A 20,212-nucleotide genomic window follows, 5' to 3' on the forward strand; every position below is an offset into this window, starting at 1 on the left:
TAGAGCAGAGTTCTACAGGAATGGGTTCAAATGCCCCAAACTGGTACTCACAAGGGCGGGTTTTTGTTTGTTTGTTTGTTCGTTCGTTTGTTTGCTTGCTTTGTTTTCTGAGGTAGTGACTTTTTCTACAAAAGAAAGATAGACTTGCTGCTCTCTGAGTTGCTATTGCTTACCACACAGTACATAATGAATTTCTAAGTTTCTTTTCTCCAGTGTTTTATGCCACTTAGCCTAATGCAAGAACTGTATCTCTCTGCCCTTTCTTTCACTTACAATTTACTGAAAGTGTTGGGCGTGGGGAGAGACAGAAGGAAAGAAACACAAAAATCTATAGCTACTAGGTGCTTCTCCAAATCAAATAGCTGTTCTTTTTCTCTGAGGGGAACGTAAGAAAACATACTCAGGGTTGGCAAGGGGCAAGTATGGGCATCTAATGTATCCTTTTGTCAGCTGTCAGCTGAGCTGCACCCCATTTACTGCAGATGAATACTCTTCATGTCTCCAGAAGGAGCCAGGGTGGCTCCGGGTGGGTTGCAGGCATTTCAAAGGCACGTTTCTTCCCCGTCTGTCTGTGTTGTTCAAGTGCCTATTTTCAATTTGCAGTTGTGCTGGGAAAACGTTTTGATTCTTGATTTGGAATGTGCACTCCCAGAAGGTTCCAAGAGGGTTTCAGGCAAAGAGATAAAGCTTGTCTCTTTATGCTTCTTTACAGCACATGCTCTGTGGCAATAATACATACCCCACACTGTGCTTAAATCCCTGGTTTTATAAAAGCCAGCCCAACTCCTATTGGGTGGGTCTTTTGACATGCAAGTACCATTCAAGCCCTGCGGAGGGAGGGAAGCTGAATCCCTCACTTTCTCTCATCCTCTCTTTGTTTTTTAACCCTAACAGTCAGTCTTTGGGAAACTGTGTTGTGAAAGGCATGGGAGGAGGAAGGAGCACTGAGAAATCCCACTGTAAACAGGATACCGGACAATACCTGATGCAGGAAGAAGCCCCCATTTTGTAAACACAATAGGACTCATGTTCTAGGCCCCAAGCAGAGTTAAATAGATACCCAGGCACCGGCTAGCTGAGTCCCAAATGATGGAGGCCAAACTGAAGGCTTGCCATCTCTCTTTCTCTCCCTGCTAATGAAATCTGCAAATAAGCTAAAGCCAAGACGGATACTGAGAGTGTGAACGCGTGCTGGGCCTGCTGAGCAGAGGGCACGCAGTCAGCATCTGTCTGAAGCCGGAGGAATTCCATCTTACTTTGGAAACAGCCTTCCATCTAGCAAAAGACCAAAAGAGACTTAAAAAAAAAAAAGTACACCCTGTTGCCAGAACGTATCTCCATCGTGTTACAAAGTGCTATAGGCTTGTTGGAGAAGAGTTTCTATATTTATGCAGAATATTGCCATCTAGATGAGGGCACTCGCCTGTTTTTATTTCATAATACCCCCCCCCACACACACACCCAAGTAGAGCTGGCTGGATTGAATTTCAAAATTGGGCGTTCGTTCTGGTGGCAGTGGGAGGTGGGGGAATGGAAGGTTGTAGAGCATCAAATCAAAATCTAATGAAGTTTCTAATCAAATAAATAACCACTTGACATTTATTACCATGCTTGGCAATCTACAGAAATGCAATAGAGTAGATATGCCCAAAGCCCATTTTCCCATAGATTTACATTATGCTACCACATAGAATTAAGCTGACATAAGCTCTTTAAGACCCACTAAAGCAGCAGATTTTACACAACTTGTTTAGATTTTTTTCCCCTCCTTTCTTCATGATCCCATATTCCCTGAATAACCCTATCCATTTTCTATTCCTTGTTCTCTGGAGAAGCCTGCCGGAGCCTGCCCCCCCGCCCCCATGTCATTTTTGGCTCTAACCCTGCAGTTTCAGTTTACCTTTACTGTAAAGTAAAAAATGTAAAGTAATTTCTATGACCCACCCCAGCCTCCTCCGGGGCTTTGGCTGCCAGTGGTAAAGCCAGCAGTTTTAAAGAAAGCTGCAGTGACTGTATGGGGGAGGAGCCCTATCACAAGCTTCCCTTTCTGTTTCCTCAGTGATCACTGGAGTCACAGAAGTGCCATGTTCTGGCACTGACTGACAGGAACCCCAAATCTTTCCTCCAGGCACCCCTGCCTCCTGTCTCTTCACCCCAGCACCATGGGAACAGGCTTTCTTATTTCTTCCTTTCAATATTGAATCAGGATGAGAAGAGTGTATCAAGAACTTGCTTTCTCTTGGAGCTGGGGGTACCAGGCGGGTGCTCCTAGCAATTGTTACATTCAGCACACTGATGTGTGTCATTGCGTTGTTGAGGTGATATTTTGGAATGTGATTCAATTAAGGTTTCTTCATAATTTCTCAGTGGGAAGTTATGAGCCTCAAATACATTTTCAAAAAACACAACAAAACAAAAGATAGCCATATTTTTTTCTGGACCCCAAAAACATTTCCCCTGGCACTGTCTTTGCCTTCAGTGTACACTGGGTAAAGTATGCCCTGTGTGATGTACAGCCATGCATACAACCTCACTGAATGTAGTTTAGCCTAAGGCAGCCACAGAGAAGAACCCTTTTTCTACTGTGAAAACCACACCGATGCCTTTTGCCAGTGTGTTGAGGGGAGAAAAAAAAAAAACACTTAACAAAGGGAGAGAAAGGCTCAGACTCGCATCTGTGTTCAGTTATCAGGGCTGGCGCAGTGTGGGGGAGAAAGATACAGGCTGGCAAAGAAGCTGCTCCTTCACTGCTAGGCCTATGAACATCTCCAGAGTAGATCTTGTCATTTTAGCATTTATATCTCCCTGTAGCTTTATGTAATCTTGACTCTGGTCCAAAGCTGATGGATCTCAGTAGAAGCTGAGGAAGAAAAAAAGGTAAAGAGTTGTGTTGTAAGGAGCAAGGTTACAATTAGCTCTGCCTATGCACTAGTTACCTCTTGTCTGTGTGGTCCTTTCTTGATCCAGTGAAAAAAGAATGCTATTTTCCTTTATTTTTCTTTCCCATACATCCTACAACTACAGCAACACTTTCTACTGAGAAATGATTTACTGTCTTTATAAACAGTTCAACATATCTTTTGCTGGGCAAATGTGAAAGAGGTACTTACATACAAGAAAAAAGATGTTTCCCTGGGGCTTCACAGCCAGCTTGGAAATAATAGTGTATTCCTTTTAGTTTAGCATCAGAGCAATGCAATTCATTATAACTACAATTTGGGGAAAATTTATAAAAAGAAAACAAGAAAGCTAGCCAGAGTACACTGTATTAATCCCTCCATTCTTTCTGCGAAAGATCATTTGGAGACTCTCCAGCCTTTCTCTTTATTTCTCTTCCAAAAGGTCCTAAATTTGCAAAGAAGGAAAATAGATCAAACAGACTCACGCAAACTTGGTGCTTTCTCAAAGCATCACACACAGCCACCAACTATAGAGAAAATTACAATAGATATAGACTAGGCCTGTAAAGCACAAAGACCCAGGAAGCTACTGTCACAGTGAGAAACCCTTTGAGAAATAAAGAAAACACTTAGATACTGGCCTGAAAGCTGAGCGGGTTTTCTAGACCACAAACAATATGGAAAGTTGTTTCTATATTTAATGTAGGCCATTGAAGAGACAGGCTGACAGATCTACCAACTTAAAGGAAAACTATTAAGTACAGAGTATCATGCTTTCTGCTTCGGGGTCTTGAATTGGTAAGCAGAGGCCAGTGGAGAAAACTGCTTGTCTTTTAAACTAAGAAAGCAGGTCAGTCATTCAAATGAATCAATGTGGGTGACATGCAGTGTGGAGCACATTTTAAAGATGGTATTTAAAACCTGGGTTTGATGTTTGTTCCTAGTAATGGAGAATTGCTTGCTTGAGAATTCTTTATTTGTATAACTACTTTTGCATATGTCTGTATGGGTAGTGTGTTTGCACGTGTGGGGGCACGTGTGTGGATTTGTGTGACTGTCTATTTGGAAGATCAAGGCTGCACATTATTTCTTAAGACAGGCTCTTTTAATTGAACACAGAACTTGCCAATGCTATCCAGCTTGCTTCAGGAATCCCATACCTCCACCTCCTGAGTCCTGATAATACACATGGACTTTTTATCCATCCCCTATCTATGTGGGTGCTGGGGACCGGAGCTCATCCTAATCCTTACCTGACAAGCACTTGATCCTCTGAGACATCCTCTCAGCCCCAATGTTTGCTTTGTGATAATATTAAAATATAAACAAGTAAGGAACATTACATTTTGCATAATTAATGGTGTTTTTCTGTATAGAAGAAAGTTTGGGCCACTTTTATATTATAGACTCAGATACAATATAAAGTATACCAACAAAACAGAATCAAACCATGAGATCTTTTGTTCCCTCTAAAAGTGAGTGTTCACATGGTTCAGTCATTGCTTTTCTAGAAGTTAGATTTTGGGCAAAGACTAGAAGCAAAAGAAAAGGTAAATAAAGCAGAATAAGAGAATACAAATCGTGAGTGAGTGAGTGTGTGTGTGTGTGTGTGTGTGTGTGTGTGTGTGTGTGTGTTGAGTAGAAGACTCTGCTGGAGGGTAATTCACAGAATGTGTAAATTTACTGTTTTTGAATATTCTTTCTCTTTGAATTCTGAGTCCCATCCCTAGAAAACTAAGCAGATGAATCAAAGCAAATGGCGCCAACCCTAGAAGGTGATATATGTTACAAGGCTGGGCCGTTATCAAGATGAAGTGTGTATTCCCCTTTCCAATTTCATGTCCTTAATGCAGTGGTTTTGGCAACTCTGAAAAGGGCCTCTATGGGGTGCATCACTAAGTGTTGTAAGCCAAATGTTTGTAGCTTCTCAATTCAAAATCTGCCTGCTATCCTAACAAGGTACTTTGCTACATTCTCGCTACATTTAGTAGTGAATTATCCATTGTGATTATTGGCAGGGAAAATGTTGGCATCTAGACTCAACTTCCACATCACTTGGGTTGTTATCTCCTGTCGGCTCTCTCCCATCACTAAGCTACAATTTCAGGTAAAAACACGATATTCATCACTAGCTCCTTTTTAAAAGTTTGCAATTTTGGTTTGTCTTCCTTTAAGTAAAAACACATATGTTTGGTATATTCATACACACACAGGCTCACTTTGAAAGTATTTTCCTGCGAGATGGAAATTTCATTTTGCACCTGAGTTAACTGAACAGCCACATGGACAAAATGATTTTCTTCTGTACAGAAATGTAGCAGGTAATAAAGCTGTCTGTGTAGGAAAGTGAAAACTCACTATGTAAAAAGCACTAATTTGGTGACTATGTTAAACACACTTTCATATAAAACAGTTCCGGCCCTGAAGGAGCTTGTAACTAGTCAAGGGGGAGGGGGAAGCTTACAAACCTTGGAAAGTGGCCAGCCAAAGTCAGCAGTAAGTGCTAAGTGAGTGGTGTGGAGGAAGGGGACTTGCAGAGCAGGAAGCATTGGTTTAAGGCTGAGGGGCCTGGCAAGCCTTTGTGTAGCTGATAAAAGTTAAGAAAAGAGTTTAAAGTTAGAGAAAGAGCATGGTAGTACATATGAATAATCTCACGATCATGAAGCAAAAGCGGGGCCATGGGTTCAAGGCCAGCCTGGAAAACACAGAAAGGCCCTTTCAAAACAAAGTTGACAAGATGGCTTAGCAGGAAAGCCTGAGAGTCTGAGTTCTAGCCCCAGGACTCACATGGCAGAAGAATAGAACTGACCCCTGGAAGTTGTCCTCTGATGTGCTGTGGCATGTGCTCATGTGTGCACAGATAGAAAGTGAAAAAGTAAGTGTCATAAAAATTAAAAACGATTAACAAAAATAATGACCAAAAAAAGGCAAGAGAAAAGAAAGACCTAGGTGTACAAGAACAATGGAGTCCGGAGACAGTGGGACAATAAAAAGCAAAGATGATATAGATTAAAATATAAAGAAAACCATTTGTCTCCGTGGAAGGTAACAAGTGGGCAGACATCTATCTGTTCGTGTCCCATAGAATTCACACTGTCCTCTTTGTTAGGGATAAAAACAAATTATAAGGTGTAGTGACAAATTTGGAATTTTGGTTTCTTTCAAAAATACCAAAATATAAGAATATGATTTTGTTTTAATCACAGGTATGGGATATGAGACTGCTTTGAATTGACCACAGCAGCTGGTTATAATTTGCTTCATGTTCTAGCAAAGGTATGATTTTGCCAGTTGTAGATATCTTCTGGGACTGTGTGACACTTAGATTTCTGGGAACTTTAGAGGATATATAAATACTAGGACACTGACAGACAGGGTGGGTTGTTGGTTCTTGTTAGTCATGGTTTGTTAAGTAGTCATGTGCAGAGAATAAAAGAAGGAGAAGGAGAAGGAGGAAGTGGTGATGACGAAGAAGGAAGAGGAGGATAAGAAGAAAGTAAATATCCAGATGATGAAGATAAAACTTTCCACAAAGAACTCAATGTTCACAGTCAGCAGGAAGTAGTCTAATGACAACATCGACCCCTTTCCAAACCCTGACTTTGTTCAGGGACCTTTTTCTTTTCCTTTCTATTCTTTTTCTCTCTCCTATCTAGTGTTAGTAGGTGGAAGCAAAAGGGTGAAAAAGTGCAAAACAAAGACAAACCCACAAAGACAAAGACAGCTACAATAAGTTTTTTACCATCCCCAAATCCTTAAAAACAAAAGCATGGTGTAGGAATGGAGAAAGGGCTCCACAGTTAAGAGCACTAACTACTCTTCTAGAGAACCCAGATTCAATTTCTAGTACCTACATGATAGCTCATAAACGTCTGTAACTTCAGTTCCAAGGGATCTCACAGCATTTCTGACTTCTGCAAATGTCAGGCTTGTGTGTGATGAACAGACATACATGCAGGGAAAATACAGGCATATCTGCAGGCAGATGTGGTAGCTGAGAGCTCTATGTATGGGACAAAAGTCAGCTTGAAGAGACAATGAACCACAAGGCCTGGCTTGAGCTTCTGACACCTCAAAGCCCACCCCTAGCTATTTACTTCCTCTACAAAACCACATCTAGTCCAACAAGACCAGAGCTCCTAATAGGGTCACTCCCTATGGACCCATGGAAGCTATTTTTATTCAAACCACCCAGACCCCTAAACAATAATAATAATAATTTATAATAATAATAATATTTATTGTTGTTGTTACTGTTATAAAAATGCAATAACATACCCTGAAGAATACTGTCATCAGACTGCTCTGGCTGTCTTTTCTTGTACAATCTTGCAGAGATCTTACCATTCTGGATCTCAGAGCCTCATGTTCAATGTTGGCAGAATGACATCTTTTCTGTAAGAGTGTTATAGTAAAAAAGTGAAAGAAAAACTCCAAAGGGAAGAGATCCATATTTAGCAGATGATGATTCTGTATTCCATACCTGTCCCTTCCACTCCTTGTGTCCCACAGAATAGCAAACATACAACTATATAGATCACAGTAACACAGAACATTCAACCAAAGTCTGCTAAGGCCTTTTATGTCCTAGACACTTTGTTGGGACATCAGTAGCAGAGACCCTGGGGCTCACTTCTAAAGGGAAGCACATGGACTCAGATCTTTTTCATACAGAATTGCAGGTAGAGGCAATTTAACTGCTCTCAACTACATTTTCTTCATTTTGTAAATAAAAGTACAGCTGGGGGAGATATCTCATTGGGTTCAAGGGCTTACTGCACAAGGCAGATGACTTGAATCAGTTCTTCAAAACCACACACAGCTGGATGTGATTGGTACATGTGTCACCATAGCCCTCTGGGAGAAAATTGGAAGAGAACCATCTGGAAATGTGGGACCTACTCCTTGGCCATATGCAGGGCAAAGACAAGAGGGTTCCTTCCTGAAAACAAAGTGGAAAGATGAGAACCACCCTGAAAGTTGTCCTCTGGACTCCACATGCAAGACATAGAACACACATACAGACACACAGGACACACAACTTTAGACACAACACACACACATGCACACATAAGCATACATAAAGCATACACATACAGCAGCCACACAAACACCACACACATAGGAACATACACAGAGTAATAATAATACCAGCTTTTTCAATCTTTAAGAAGAGTATTATGATACAATTTATAAAAGTACATATAATGTTCAAAAATTATTAGCTATAATTTGAACTGCCACAGTGAACTGGATTCATCCCAGTAGGGGTGCACTCTGCAGGTGAAGCAGACTGAAGGGCAGCTAGCTCTTGTTTTTGGAGTGTGAAATGCTGCACAGAGAGAATCAGGTGAATAGTGACACACCATCAAAAGAGTAGCTAACATTATTTGTTAATATACTGTGTGCCAGCAACGTTTGGAATGCCTGCATGCATTCGTAACAATAATACATCACATAGATCCTTCCTTCCAACTGAAATACTTATCCTGGGAGAAGCTCAGAAGGCAAGGGCTACTGGAGCTTAGACAGCTCAGAACACAGAGTTACACAGTCATGGTTAGACAATGAGTTACAGAGTCAGAAGGCCCAGCCATAAGTCTGTAAAAGCAACAGACCACTGCTAAGAAGACTCCTGGAGCTGGCCGTAGGTTGTACAGGAAGCATGAAGGACATGGCCTTGATATGCTGTGACCCATGCCTGGATGGACTCTTCAGAGCTTCAGCCTTTGAGTTAACCATATTCTGACAAGTAATCCCTCACCCACGTTCCTGTAAGTAACCCCAATAAAATTGCTGCTTTATGAAGCTAGAGTTGGATGCTATTGTTTCTTTCAGATTTCTCGGTGCCCTGTATGAGACAAACTGGTGTTTGTTTATGTTTTCCTAGGTAACACCTTAAACTGCTCCATGATTCCACAAATATATTTCATTGTAGACATTACATTTTTCATTCAAAGCTGCTGTGTGATTTTACATGGAAAGATGTGAGCCAACACTAACTCACCCCAGACAGGACACTGGTGACAGATCGAACAGTTGATACTATCAAGGTCCACCCTGGCAAACCAATAACTTTATCACTGGGCTTGTTTACAGGAATATGAGCAAAGGAGTTACTTAGAGAAGTAACGAAGCTTCAAGAGCCATTGTAGCACTGCAAAGCTCAACCCAGCCTGGGTGCAGACTCAGAAATGGTTCCTCACTGGAGTTCCCTGCATGACTGGTAGGCAGGCCAACATGTCAGAGTCTCATCTCCTTAGCTAGCAAAAAGTGGTGTGAGTCTCACTGGTGTGAGTTCCAGATTTTCCAGACTTGTGTGGTTTGCATCTTGAGTCTAGTGAGCCTCCATCCTTCCTTCAGGAGAGAGCATTTCAATCCACGTTTTGTTGCTAGACATCACCTGCACTCAAATAAACTTCAATATGCCATTCAAAGGAAAAGTTTTAACAAAATAGCTTGGTATTAAAAACAAAACAAAAAACTTGGGCACGGGCAGTCTTCAGAAAAGCACAAGAGCAGAAAGCAGAATCTATGTTCCGATACAGCATTTTGTTTCCATTTAATCTGTGTCTGGTTGGATAAATCAAGATGGCCACACTTGCCAGAGAAACAGAGAATGTGACACTCTCACCCAGCTTCAGTATGACAGCATGAATCCGTGTACTAGTGGGAACACCCAGAGATCTAAGTTAATACTTGGTCAGAATTAATTAGCTGTAAATTCTACAACAGTGAGGAAGAGCCATGCTTCTGTGGGTGCAGGGAAGTCAGACACTAGATCTCAGAAGGACAAGTACAAGCCTGCTGAAAAAAGTGTCATGGAATTATATGTATGTGTGTGTGTGTGTGTGTGTGTGTGTATAATGAGTTTCCCTCAAAATATAATTTTAAGAACATAAAGAAAATATTTTATTGTATTGGAAATTCTCTGAATTTTAGAAAGTGCCTTTGGATTACCATAACAATCTGGATTAGAAATAATTAGTTTTAGACATTTGAACTGCTCACAAATTGTATGAATTTGGACTCACAAACTCTTACCCAGAACAGCAAAAGCACATTTATTGTTTTGAAATAAAACTTACAAAAGAGCTCAATGTCTTCCAACAATATCTAAGGAGAACTCTCATAAGAAGTTAAAGGCAAACGAATGTGTAGCCTATCTGGCAGGGTATTCTCAAGGGCCATTTGTGTTTCTCTTTTTGACTGCCAGACTCTTGAAAGAATAGTCCCACAAAATTAGAATTCCCTAGGAATTTCTTGCTAGAGAAGAAAGAGAGCCCTAGGGGCAGCCAGAGAAGGCAAGGGAAAACTGGCAAAAGAATGTAACCTTTCTCTCTCCTTGTAGGAGACTTTGGGATCTGAGGCAGTGGTGGGCTTAGATTTGCACACCTCTTGCTTTCTGTTTAAACCACACCTCAGATGAAGATGACCTCCTCCATGATAAATCTGAGGGAGTCTCCAGATCTCTTTCTCTTTTCTGCTAGTTGTTATTAATTTGTCTCTCTTACTTGGTTTCTTGAGATAGGTGGTCAGACCTTGCTTGTGTAATACAGGCTATGACCCATAAGTTTGTTAACAAATAGGAAATGTACTATTACAGGAAGGAAGCTTTCAAAGTAAAGGGACAATTTGTTTGGTCAAATGACAAGATTTCAAGGTGGTGCATCCTAAAGTAGAAAACTTAGTTTGTGACAATCATAGGGCTTTGAAGGTAATCTCAATTCAAAGCTTCCTGAATTCTAGAGTGGCTCTGGAAAATACAACAAGAAATTTTCTAAGTCATAGAAACCCCAACACACTCTATCTAACCTGTTATGTTGCCGCAAGAAATGGCTTCTCTCTTCAACAGGATTTTTCTTTCTTGGATAGATTTGAGTTCAGGATCCAAGTGAAAATTTATCAGTAAAAATGTCTATACTGGGATTTTTCTGATCGAGGAAAAACATGAATGGAAATGTCTTAATTAGGGTTACTATTGCTATGATGAAACTTTATGACTCAAGAGCAAGCTGGAGAGGAAAGGCTTTATTTGGTTTTTACTTCCAGATTGCTGTTCATCATAGATGGAAATCAGAACAGAAACTCAAGCAGAGCAGGAACCAGGAGGCAGGAACTGATGCAGAGGCCATCAAGGAGTGCTGCTTATTGGCTCAGTCTACATGGTTTGTTCAGTCTGCTTTATTATAGAACCCAGGACTGCCAGTTCAGAGATGGGCTGGACCTTTACCTATCAGGCACTAATTAAGAAAATGCTTTACAGCTGGATCTTACAGAGACATTTTCCAAATGGAAGCTCCTTCCTCTATGATGACTCTAGTTTGTGTGCTAGCCAGTACAGAATATGACTTTGGGGATTGTATTTCTTTCCCTTTTATTTTCTAGCCTATTCCTTGCTTATCTCTGTTCCTTCTTTCTCTAATTTTCTATGTTTAGTATGCTCAGATCTCCTTTTTCTGCTTTATAATGTCTTTCTTCAAAGAGCTTTTTGTCCCTCTCCCTTTCTGTATGCTGAGGTTTGTCATGGGAACAAATGAGTACGAGCATGTACACATGCATACATGCTTATACAGAAAGAACAAAAATTAGATCAAGTTGAGTGGTAGAACTTGAGACAAAGTAACCAGGGGTAGGAAGGGCATGGCCATGATGATTAAGAGTTTCTGTTATTTGATAGGAAGTCTGGACACTAAAGGGATTTCTTGGCTTTAATTCACCTGAAGGCTAATTGCAGAATCACAATGTGGCCATTGCCACCCCACCACCCTACCACCCCACCACCCTGTCAGCCTCTTGACTACCATGACCTAGATACTACATGATCTTATAGGATCTTTTGAAAATCTATCTGAAGTAGTAAGAGAGGGTTCAAGATGGGCTTTGAATTTGATAATACTTCCCACACCAATTGACATGTAGAATAAATGTTTTTAAAGTCATGAGTTTACAAAGTCTGAAACTTAGAAAAAGAAAAAAAAAAAGAAGAAGAAGAAGAAGAAGGGAATTGGGCCAAACATTAAGGCAGGAGATGGAGAGTGTTATCTGAGACTCTTATCCTTCAAGTTCCAGAAGTAAAGTCAGCCAACCAAAAGGAATCATTTGATTTAGAGTTCTGAATTCCTCTAATCCCTTTGGCAGGTTAAAAGGACATGATCAGACTGTGCTGCATCTGTCAGTGATTGAAAGCAAATGGGAAACATTGCAAGAGTTCTTGTCCTGGGAAACATGCACAGGGCATGGTTATTGTGAAAATAAACATTAAAAACTATGGATGACCCAAACAGACTAATAACCACAGACACCTCACCAACACATGGAGACAGATGCTTTGGCAGACACAGTGTGATGAAGAAAATACATAAAATAACTCATTACAGAAGCCATGCAATTTCCTATAGAATCCTCCATATGTAGTTGTAGGAAAGAAAAATTATAAATAAATGATGCTTTCTTGGGATTTCTCCTATCTTCTCAATTTTCTAAGCTTTCTTCAAGGGACATCTAAGAGAAGATACAAAAGAAATCTGATTATATCAGGTATATTTACAGCCTTTCAAACAAATATTGTTTGTATGTTGTATTGATAAGATTTTCATCTATACCATAGAAGCTGTAATTAAGCAAAAATAAAATTTGTGTTATGAAAGAGGTGTTATTTAGAAAGAGATGGCATTTACCCTGGCTGCATCAACCCATTAATACCTGAAAGCTGGGTTTTGGCTCCCCAGCATGCACATATTTGTGATGACTGCCCACTTTTTTTGTGAACAAGGAAAGGAAAGACTTCCCAGGCAGGCAATCAGACATCTCAGGAAACAATGGTCTGGCAGGATTTCTCAGAGCCAAGGATTGAATGTGAATATTTGCTTTAAGCCAAATGTGTCTAAACAGAAATATCTTGAGTTCAACTCAAACATCACTTAATGATTCAGAAAGACTTTCTGCTCATTTATGAATCCTGGATTTTGTGGAGATTTGGACACACACACACACACACACACACACACACACACACACACACAGTTACACAGCATATGAAATTAAGATTGTCTAGGAGAATCAATAAGATTTGACTGGAAAAAAGGAAGGAGAAAGAATTAGGTGAGAAATGAAAATAATCAAAGTCACACACTTTTCTGAAAATGTTTTATGGAGTCTTTCGTCATATACAACACATAGACTTCAATAAAATGGATAATAAATTTAAACAAATGAGCGAAAATCTTGTTAATTAAAGTCACTATGACCAGGTAACTCCTCTGAGCTCTGAGCAAAATGGAGGACTCCCTTTACAGCAGGGCTTCCCCTTTTCTGCCCTTGTCTGGGAATCCCCACTCCACACCCTCGCTGCCTGGGAAAGGGTCAGTAGTTTGGCAGACCTACAAGCTCAGCTTTCTCTTTTCCCATTTAGAACCCACCTAGCAAGTACCTGGGATTCCTGGAATGCCTTTTCATACAAGTGAGGCATTCACAATATTCTAAACTTCAGCCCATGATTTTCATTTTCCCAGAAAACTGTTTTCTACTCTCCAAAGTTTATATATAGCACTCTCCCATCTCCAGTGAAGTATATAGTACACGCTAAATTTGTCTAAGAGAGCCACTTCACTGAAGACCATCCATCAGAAAAGACCTTCATCTAAAAGAGCTGTAAGACTAAGATGCTCAGAGAATCACTCTCAACACACACACACACACACACACACACACACACACACACACACCTGTTATGGCTTCTGCTTTATCCTTCCAGCCCAACACATAGTAGCCTCTGTACATCCTGAAAGAGAGAAAGCAGAGGGTAAGGAGCCCCAGCTGGCCCCAAACATACACACCACAAAGAAATAAATTACAAAACAAATAATGAAACTTAGTATTATGTATGTATATGTGTGTGTGTGTGTGCGCGTGCACGCGCTAAGTTTATATATGTATCTCCAATACAATAGATAAAAAAGTAAGTGTGAGGCATAGAGGCTGAACAACTGGTGGGTGGGAGACCTGGGCTGCTGGGGAGCAGAGAGATCTCTGTGGAGTGCACACAGGAAGTGCACCCCCTGACTTGCCCTGCCCTGCCGTGCCTGATCCAGCATCCAGAAACAGAACGTTGGAACTTCTGCTCACACCCAACAACTCTGAGGCATAAAACAGGGCTTGGCCCATCTGACACCTGGACCAGTGGAGAACCAGGGTCACAGACCAGATACAAGGGAAAGGCAAGAACATATCACTGACAACAAAATGGCAAGAGGAAAGAGAAAGAGTATATCCCAAGAAATCCAAGACAATCTAGCAACACCAGAACCCAACTCTCCCATAACAGCAAACATCGGAATTCCAAACACTCCAGAAAAAGTAGACACAGACCTGAAATCATACCTCAAGACCCTGATAGAAATACTTAAAGAAAAAAGGGAGGAAAAGCAAAAAGATTCAGAAGGTTTTAAAGAAGAAACAAGAAAAACACTCAAAGAACTCAAAGAACTAGAGGAAAACAGAACCAAAGAAATAAAGGAATGGAAGAGGGAAATTAAAACAGAAATTGACACAATAAAGAAAACGCTAAAAGAGATAACCCTAGAGTCAGAACACCAAAAAAAAGAAATCAGGAGTTGTAAGGAAAAGATGACAGGGCACCAATGAAAGGAAAAGTCACTGAAAGGAAGAGTCATAGGGCACCAATGTTGTGAGAGGATAACGATCCGAGTCACGGCACCAATGTTAGGGGAAGGATGAAGAAAGTGGGGGGCATATGGCCCATAGAGGTGCGGCGAGGCCTGAGGGCAGGGGAGATGCCTCTGGGAGGTCCATGTTGGGAATCCCTTCCCTGAGGGTCCAGCCACACAACAGTATAGTACGGAATAGAGTTTATTCAGGTCATGGGAGAGTTAAGAGGGTGGTAGAGGCAGAGAGAGAAGTAGAGGAGTAGAGGCCGACCATGAGCATGTGGGAGAGAGGGGGGAAGGGAAATGGGAGAGCAAGGCTGCAAGGGCACAAGGGCAGGAGGGGCCAAGAGAGAGAAAAAAGGTCAAGCAGCTCCTTTATAGTGTCAGGTCACTGGGGCAGAGCATACCTGGCCACTGCTGGGTAATTGAGGGGTGGGGTATACCTGGCTGTTGCTAGGTAACTGAGGGGTGGGGTTTACAGAATCCCAACAGGAGTCACAGAAGCAAGCATTTCCAATAGATTACAAGAGATCGCAGAGAGAAACGCGGCGGCAGAAGACAACATTGCAAACATAGACAAAACAGCCAGAGAAGATGCAAAAAAAAAAAAGCTCCTAACCCAAAATGTCCAGGAAATCCAAGACACAATGAGAAGACCGAACCTAAGGATAATAGGAATAGAAGAGGGAGAAGAGTATCAACTAAGAGACACAGTAAATATCTTCAACAAAATCATAGAAGAAAACTTCCCTACCTTCAAGAATGAGATGACCACGAGCATAAAAGAAGCCTTCAGAACTCCAAATAGGTTGGACCAGAAAAGAAATACCTCCCGACACATAATAGTAAAAACATCAAGTGCCCAAAGTAAAGAAAGAATACTAAAAGCAGTAAGGGAAAAAGGTCAGGTAACATATAAAAGCAGACCAATCAGAATCACACCCGATTTCTCAACAGAGACTATGAAAGCTAGAAGATCCTGGACAGACATCATGCACTCCTTAAGAGAGCACAAGTGCCAGCCCAAGCTGCTATACCCAGCAAAACTATCAATCACCATCGATGGAGAGACGAAGATATTTCAAGACAAATCAAAAATCACACAATATCTGACCACAAACCCAGCACTACAACGAATTATAGGTGGAAAACCCAATACAATGAGGGAAAATACAGCCTAGTAAAAACAAGAAATCTCCTAAACAAGAAAAATATAAGAAGAAAAAAACACAGACAAAACTCAACCCAAAAAAGCAATAATGGCAGGAAACAGAAACAACTATTCCTTGATATCTATTAACATAAATGGTCTCAACTCCCCAATAAAGAGACATAGATTATCAGACTGGATACATAAACAAAATCCAGCATTTTGCTGCATACAGGAAACTCATCTCAGAGACAGAGACAGACACTAACTCAGAGTAAAAGGGTGGGAAAAAAACTTTTAAGCAAACAGCTCCAAGAAGCAAGCTGGAGTGGCTATTCTAATATCGAATAAAGTAAATTTCCAACAAAAAGTTATCAAAAAAAATAAGGAAGGACACTTTTTACTCATTACAGGGAATATCTGTCAGGAGGAACTCTCAATCCTTAACATATATGCTCCAAATAAAAAAGCACCCACATTCATAAAAGAAACCCTACTAAAGCTCAAAAACTACATTTCACCCCACACAATAATAAAGAGAGACTTTAATACCCCTCTCTCACCAATGGACAGATTAGAAAAACAGAAACTGAACAAGGACACTGCAAAACTAGCAGAGACTTTGAACCAACTAGAATTAATAGATATATACAGAACATACTATCCTAAAGTAAAAAAATACACCTTCTTCTCACCACCCCATGGCACCTTCTCAAAAATTGACCACATAATTGGACACAGAACGAGCCTCCATGGATATAAGAAGATTAAAATACTCCCATGCATCCTCTCAGATCACCATGGTCTACGGCTGGTCTTTAACAACAACAAAGACAACAAAAAGCCCACATACACATGGAAACTAAACAACGCTCTGTTAAAGGATAGCAGGGTCAAAGAAGAAATAAAGAAAGAAATTAAGGATTTTCTAGAATTCAACGAAAACGAAAACACAACATACCCAAACCTATGGGATGCAATGAAAGCAGTACTGAGAGGAAAACTCATAGCCCTAAGTGCTTCCAAAAAGAAACTGGAAAGAGCTCATATCAGCAACCTGACAGCACAGCTAAAAGCCCTAGAACAAAAGGAAGCAGATATACCCAAAAAGAGTAGAAAGCAAGAAATAATCAAAATTAGGGCAGAAATAGACCAAATAGAAACAAAAAGAACCATTGAAAAAATCAACAAAACTAAGAGTTGGTTCTTTGAGAAAATCAACAAGATTGATAAACCTTTAGCCAGACTAACTAGAGGGCAAAGAGAGAGTATCCAAATTAACAAAATCAGAAAGGAAAGTGGGGACATAACAACTGAAACTGAGGAAATTCAAGAAATCATCAGATCCTACTACAAAAACTTATACTCCACAAAATTGGAAAATCTGGAGGAAATGGATGAATTTCTAGACAGATACAAGGTCCCAAAGTTAAACCAGGACCAAGTAAACCATCTAAATAACCCTATAAGACCTAAAGAAATAGAAGAAGTCACCAAAAGCCTCCCAACCAAAAAAAGCCTAGGTTCAGATGAGTTCAGTGCAGAATTTTATCAGACATTTATTGGGGATATAACACCAATACTCACCAAACTATTCCAAAAGATAGAATCAGATGGAATATTAGACAACTCATTTTTTGAGGCTACAATAACCTTCATACCTAAACCAAAAAAAGACCCTACAAAAAAAGAGAAGTTCAGACCAATCTCACTTATGAACATTGATGCAAAAATATGCAACAAAATCCTTGCAAACCGAATCCAAGAACACATCAAAACAATCATTCATCATGACCAAGTAGGCTTCATCACTGGGATGCAGGGATGGTTTAACATAAGGAAATCCATCAACGTAATCCACCATATAAACAAACTCAAAGACCAAAATCACATGGTCATCTCACTAGACGCTGAGAAAGCATTCGACAAAATCCAACACCCCTTCATGTTAAAAGTCTTGGAAAGAACAGGAATCCAAGGCCCATACTTAAACATAATAAAAGCAATATACAGCAAACCAACAGCCAACATCAAACTTAATGGCAAGAAACTTGAAGCAATCCCACTAAAATCAGGGACTCGACAAGGCTGCCCACTCTCCCCCTACCTATTAAACATAGTACTGGAAGTCCTGGCTGGAGCAATTAGACATCAAAAGGAGATCAAGGGGATACAAATCAAAAAGGAAGAGATAAAAACATCACTCTTTGCCGATGACATGATAGTGTACTTGAGTGACCCCAAAAATTCCACCAGAGAACTTCTACAGCTGATAAAAAAGTTCAGCAAAGTGGCTGGATACAAAATTAACTCGAAAAAATCAGTAGCCTTCCTATACTCAAAGGACAAACATGTGGAGAAAGAAATTAGGGAAAAGGTACCCTTCACAATCATCACAAAACTTTGAAATACCTTGGTGTGACTCTAACTAAGGAAGTGAAGGACCTGTATGACAAGAACTTCAAACCTCTAAAGAAAGAAATTGAGGAGGATCTCAGAAAATGGAAAGATCTCCCATGCTCATGGATTGGAAAGATCAACATCTTAAAAATGGCCATCCTACCAAAAGCAATCTACAGATTCAATGCAATCCCCATCAAAATTCCAACCCAGTTCTTCATGGAATTGGAAAGATCAATGTGCAATTTCATATGGAATAACAAAAGACCTAGAATAGCGAAATCCATCCTCAACAAAAAAAAAAAAAAAAAAAAAAAAAAAACATCTGTGGGAATCACTATCCCTGACCTCAAGCTATATTACAAGACAATTGTGCTGAAAACTGCATGGTACTGGTACAGAAATAGGCATGTGGATCAATGGAATAGAATAGACGATCCAGAAATGAGCCCTCATGTATATGGTCACCTGATTTATGACAAAGGAGCAGTAAACATTCAATTGAAAAAGGACAGCCTATTCAACAAATGGTGCTGGTCCAACTGGCACTCAGCATGCAAAACAATGAAAATAGTCCCTTTCTTATCTCCTTGTACCAAGCTCAAGTGTAAGTGGATCAAAGATCTCCACATTAAACCAGATACACTGAAACTATTAGAGGAGAAAGTAGGGAAAACCTTAGAACACATAGGCACAGGACAAAATTTCCTGAACAAAACACCAATGGCTCAAGCTCAAAGGTCAAAGATTAACAAATGGGACTTAATGAGATTGCAAAGTTTCTGTAAGGCTAAGGACATCGTCAAGAAAACAAAATGGCAACCAACAGAATGGGAAAAGATCTTTACCAACACCACATCAGATATAAGCCTAATATCCAAGGTGTACAAGGAACTTAAAAAGCTAGACACCAGAGAATCAAATAACCCTATTAAAAAATGGGGTACAGAGCTAAACAAAATGTTTTCAGTTGAGGAACACCGAATGGCCGTGAAACATCTGAGGAAGTGTTCGACATCCTTAGCCATCAGGGAAATGCAAATCAAAACAACCCTGAGATTCCACCTCACACCACTCAGATTGGCCAAGATCCAAAACTCAGATGACAGCAGATGCTAGCCAGGCTGCGGAGAAAGAGGACCACTTCTCCACTGTTGGTGGGGTTGCAAGCTAATACAACCACTCTGGAAATCTGTCTGGCGATACCTCAGAAAATTGGATATAGTACTACCTGAAGACCCAGCTATTCCACTTCTGGGCATGTACCCCAGAGACACTTTAATACACAACAAAGATATATGCACCACAATGTTCATAGCGGCTCTATTTATAATAGCCAGAAGCTGGAAGGAACCCAGATGTCCCTCAGAAGATGAATGGATACAAAAATTGTGGTTCATATACACAATGGAATACTACTCAGCCACCAGAAACAATGACTTAACCAAATTCTTAAGAAAATGGCTGCATCTAGAGAAGATCATCCTGAGTGAGATAACCCAGTCACAAAAGAACAGACATAATATGCAGTCACTGATAGTGGGATGCTAACCCCAGAGGCTTGTACTCCCCCAGAAACAACTCACAGACCGTATGAAGTCCAAGAAATAAAGAAAACAAAACAAAACAAAAAAAATATTTACAAAACAAGAAAACTTTAACTATTTCCATGTTACATTTTGTTTTACATGTCCTTTAGCTCATTGTAACTATTAAGTTTTCAAGGCATACAATCAAACCTTGAAAAAAATCAAGTACTGACTAAAAAATATATTCATATAGTTTTATGTAAAAATTATGTTAAAATCTGAAAAAAAGTACTGACAAAAAATGTATAATTTTAAGCAAAAATTGTTTAAAATCTGTACATTTATCTTTGTTTTGTAAAATAAAGTTGTTTTATAAAAAAAAGTAAGTGTGAAATGGTCAATCTAGAATGCAGTACTCAATAATTAGTGGTCAGTAGCAAGAAGCATATATGCCATCTTGCAGAAAAGAATCTGGGAAAGGTCTGTGGATTCAGGGAGGTACAGTAATAGTGGGGACAGGACATCACCAAGCATAAAAAGGCAATCAAATAAGCAATGCAACCT

Source organism: Micromys minutus (assembly GCF_963924665.1).
Source record: "Micromys minutus genome assembly, chromosome: 8".
Lineage (NCBI taxonomy): Eukaryota > Metazoa > Chordata > Mammalia > Rodentia > Muridae > Micromys > Micromys minutus.